The 4,679-nt window shown below is 52.9% G+C and overlaps 2 non-coding genes across 2 annotated transcripts in view; both read right to left on the bottom strand.

Moving 5' to 3' along the window:
• Window positions 1-1,686, bottom strand: part of LOC132915792 (large subunit ribosomal RNA) — a 4,151-nt gene extending 2,465 nt beyond the window's left edge. Inside the window, exon 1 of the ribosomal RNA XR_009659966.1 lies at window positions 1-1,686. This exon is cut by the window's left edge and continues 2,465 nt beyond it. This is a non-coding gene — a ribosomal RNA (large subunit ribosomal RNA).
• A 2,221-nt stretch (window positions 1,687-3,907) lies between these two features.
• Window positions 3,908-4,062, bottom strand: LOC132915783 (5.8S ribosomal RNA). Its single transcript, XR_009659957.1, has one exon. It is a non-coding gene; the product is annotated as a 5.8S ribosomal RNA (ribosomal RNA).
• Window positions 4,063-4,679: the final 617 nt, after the last annotated feature.

Here is a 4,679-nt window from a genome sequence, read left to right on the forward strand (position 1 = left end):
GCGGAGTATAGGCGCGACGCTTCAGCGCCATCCATTTTCAGGGCTAGTTGCTTCGGCAGGTGAGTTGTTACACACTCCTTAGCGGATTCCGACTTCCATGGCCACCGTCCTGCTGTCTTAAGCAACCAACGCCTTTCATGGTATCCCATAAGCGTCGACTTAGGCGCCTTAACTCCACGTTTGGTTCATCCCACAGCGCCAGTTCTGCTTACCAAAATTGGCCCACTTGGCACTCTGATCCAATTGTATCTCGTGGCTTCATATGATCCAAGCAAGCCAGAGATCTCACCCATTTAAAGTTTGAGAATAGGTTGAGGTCGTTTCGGCCCCAAGGCCTCTAATCATTCGCTTTACCAGATGAGACTCGAACGCGTTCGCTAAGGAACGGTCGAGTGCCAGCTATCCTGAGGGAAACTTCGGAGGGAACCAGCTACTAGATGGTTCGATTAGTCTTTCGCCCCTATACCCAGTTCCGACGATCGATTTGCACGTCAGAATCGCTACGGACCTCCATCAGGGTTTCCCCTGACTTCGTCCTGACCAGGCATAGTTCACCATCTTTCGGGTCCCAACGTGTACGCTCTAGGTGCGCCTCTCCTCGCAATGAGAACGAGACGCCCCGGGAGTGCGGGGCCGCATAGTCGCGCGGCCCATCCTCCCTCTATCGACGCGAACGCCGATTTTCACTTTCATTTCGCCTTTAGGTTTCACAAGTCCCAATGACTCGCGTACATGTTAGACTCCTTGGTCCGTGTTTCAAGACGGGTCCTGAGAGTACCCAAAGCAATAGCGTCGCCGACCGGTAATCAGAGACTCGGCCAGTCCAAGAAATCCGCGCTGCTAACAGCTGCCCAGCCCCGAGCACGGAAACTAAAGTCCGTAGACTGCGGGAGCGAAGGCGATGCTTGCGGCGGTCCAGACGCACACACATTCGAGAATGGATTGGTTGCGGCCCGATACCGTTTTCACATACCGTCGCGCGGTCGGCCGGGTTACCGAGGGTCTGCCACGTGCGCCGAAGCGACGAGACAGGCGCCCGCTCGGACCGTAGACCGACGCGCAACGGGTCGCGACGTTCTACTAGGGGAGAAGTGCACGACTACGACGCCGGAACTCGCTCGAAAGAACCGACGGTGACGTGCCCTCGCCAATGGGACGCACGCGAACGTGGCCCACCCGGAGCATCGCACACCGACGATCACCGACGCCGTCGACGATGAATCTCCCCATTCGATCTTTTGGGTTTCTCAGGTTTACCCCTGAACGGTTTCACGTACTCTTGAACTCTCTCTTCAAAGTTCTTTTCAACTTTCCCTCACGGTACTTGTTCGCTATCGGTCTCGTGGTTGTATTTAGCCTTAGATGGAGTTTACCACCAACTTAGGGCTGCACTCTCAAGCAACCCGACTCTAAGGAGAGATCCTCCCGAAACGCGTTCCGGTCCCTACGGGCCTGGCACCCTCTGTGGGTACATGGCCCCATTCAAGATGGACTTGGACGCGGTTCGACGTCACGGGATAAACGGATCCTCCCGAACACCACATCTCCCAACGGCGGAACCGCGGGATTCAGTGCTGGGCTAATTCCTGTTCGCTCGCCGCTACTAAGGAAATCCTTGTTAGTTTCTTTTCCTCCGCTTAATAATATGCTTAAATTCAGCGGGTGATCTCGCCTGATCTGAGGTCGCTTCAACGTCACGCCACTAGGCGACAGAGTCTTCTCCCTTTGAAAAAGAAAAGAAAAACTCTGTACTAACGTTCGTGTCGTGTCCGGCTCTCTTCGAGAAAAGCAACGTGCGCGTTCGATAGATAGATAGATACCGGCAAAGCGGCAGAGAGGGTCTTATTTTTTTTATCTCTCCGAGAATCGCCTCAAAGAGAAAAAAAAATAAAAAAAAAGAAAAATTCGAATAGAAGGAGAACTCTATATATATTATTAGAGTATCATCGGAGAATCGTTTTATGCATCTCTCCAAAGTGCCACTTCGTTCGTCGCATCGAAAGACTCTCGCGAGACATCCGTTCCCGCGTCCGGTTCTTTAACGCCCGTCCTCTGTGTATCTCTTGTATCTCGATATATACGCACCACGATGTCGGAAGTACGTATATCTCCCTCGGCCGTTTCTCTAATTTTCGACTAATTCCAGAGCGGTTCCTTGTTCTCGCCTGTTACTGCTGGCACAGAGATCGAACACGCGACGGAGACACTTTTCGTGCCCGTCGGTTTCTTTGCTCTGTACCAACGACGAAAACGCATGGGAACGCTCGCAACTGGAACGTCGAGCGAGAGCGTACACCTTGGGGTGGTTTAAGAGCATTCTCGGGGACTGGACGACCGGCGCGACGGTTAGGATGCGCGGTCCAGCGATATAGACGACGAAGAGACATGGGATGACCAACGATCTCTTTTCACACTCTCTCTCTAAAATATATACTCTCGGAGCGACGAAATCGCTTCAAAGCAAAAAAAAATCACACGCGCGTAACGTCGTACGTACACGCGCGTGTATACCTCGTCTCTTCGATCTCGAGTCTTTCTCGAGCCTCTCCAAAGGGGATCGTTCTCTTCCTCTTGCGCGATCTCTCCGTGCGTGTCAGAGCGATTCCTTCTCGCAGGACGACGAAGACGACCGTCGGCGACGAGAGATCGAACAACTTCGTAACGGACTCGCGTGCGCATCTACCATCGGGTACGGAAACGCTGCGCCATCACCTTGAGCTTTCGTCCAATAACCCACGCGAGAAACCGATCATAGACACACGCTAGATACGCACAAGCTTTCTTTATAATAAGATTCCGACGAACGTGGCTTTGGGCCAGGTGCGCGGGCAGAGAGATACGCGACGACGGGGAAGAATTCGTCCCGATACAAGTACGCGTACTCTCCGATCTCCGGCGCAACGCTGGGGATCATATCTCCCTAAGTCATCAGCGTTCGAAGAATCTCGCTTGTGCGTTCCCGGATCTACGGCAACTCGTTGTGTCGTGAGTTAAAAGATTTACCGGCACAGAGGATGATAAACGCAACGACGACCCATCGATGCGACGGTCCTCGTTGTCTTCTCTCTCGTCTCGATCGTCTCGCGCCTGCAGAATACTACTCTGCCGCACGAACAGACGGAGTGGGCATTCGATCCCTGGGGCTGTACGAGCAAAGCGTCTCGAGAAAGGAGACGGTGATTTTGCTTCTTTCGAAGGTTTCGTTACGCCACCAAGATTTTAGAGGTTTGGGTAATATCTTGGTTCTCTCTTCTCTCCTCTCTCCACTAGAGTCACACAGCCAGTAAAAATCTTTGCTGCTGCTTTCTCTCAGTCTCGCCAAAGAAAAATTCATTTAAGACGACGTCGGGGGCGCGGACCTTCGTGCGAAGACCGACAAAACGTGACAGAGGCTGATACAAAAACAAAAAAAAATCGGCCACGAGGAAAACTTGTGCGTATGATTCGATAACCGCGTGTCGACAACGACGACGGGGTTCTCTCCGCTCTTGTTCGTATCCTTCTTCTTGCGCTTCGTCCGACTCTGAAACGTTCTAACGCGAACGACGGCGGGTTGTCAAGGCAAGAAGGGACAGAGAGAGACAGAGGTAGGTTGTGCACGAGTCTCCCGTGAACACGATAGATCTTGTATATTTGTATCGAGAGCGTGCCGACGATTTGCCACACGGCTTTCGACACGACCGCGACGAACGCCGACGAACGTCCAACAATCGCTCGTACGTCGCAGTACGTACGCCTCGACTGCTCTTTTATTTCGTATCCTTCGCTTGGGCGCGCTCGTCCACCGACTCTGAAACGTTCTAAGACGAACGACGGCGGGATGTCGACGAGGCGGCAAGAAAGGACAGAGAAGAGACAGACCGAGGAGCAACGATACGCAACGCAAGCAGTCTTAGGTTTACGTGAGCAACCCTCAGCCAGGCGTGGTCCAGGAATTGTATCCGTGGACCGCAATGTGCGTTCGAAATGTCGATGTTCATGTGTCCTGCAGTTCACACGTTTACGCGCAATTAGCTGCGTTCTTCATCGACCCACGAGCCAAGTGATCCACCGTTCAGGGTAATCTTTTATGCATTTTGCCATTTTTGTGTATATGATACTCAATGTACTCTGTACTCGAATTCTCGGTTCCGAAGAAGCCGATATCCGACACGTCCGACCAACGGGAATCGGATCGGCGGAAGTCGCCGTAAGATCGACGACACGAATGTTCCGAAACGAAATCGGCGGACTGCGCGACGAAACACGCGCCCGCCGACCGGGCGTAAAGTTCTTTGAAACCGTCGAGATCGAGGCTCCGTTCGTCAGGAAACGACGGGGATGTACACCCGATTCTGAATCCTCTGTACAGCACAGCGATCTCGCGAAGAAACACGCAAGGTGGCTAGCCCATGGTATCTCAAGATATATGGATCGACGATAGATGCGTTCCTCTCGTCCGATTGTTCGCAGCGAAAAGCCGGCGAATCTCCGTCGTTCGGGCATAACAAAAAAATGGGACGCGCGGTCGTCGTCGTAGTAGTCCTCGCGCGGTCGTTTCTTCCCAATATCCAGAAGCAGAGTTTGAAAAACTGTTGCGACGGCACGGGGCATTCGACTCACGACAACGAGGATACTACGGACGGCCGGCGTCCCCTCTGATTCGACAAGATTTCTTCGTTCGTTCGGGCATAAAAAAA

This window comes from Bombus pascuorum, unplaced genomic scaffold (genome assembly GCF_905332965.1).
Source record: "Bombus pascuorum unplaced genomic scaffold, iyBomPasc1.1, whole genome shotgun sequence".
Lineage (NCBI taxonomy): Eukaryota > Metazoa > Arthropoda > Insecta > Hymenoptera > Apidae > Bombus > Bombus pascuorum.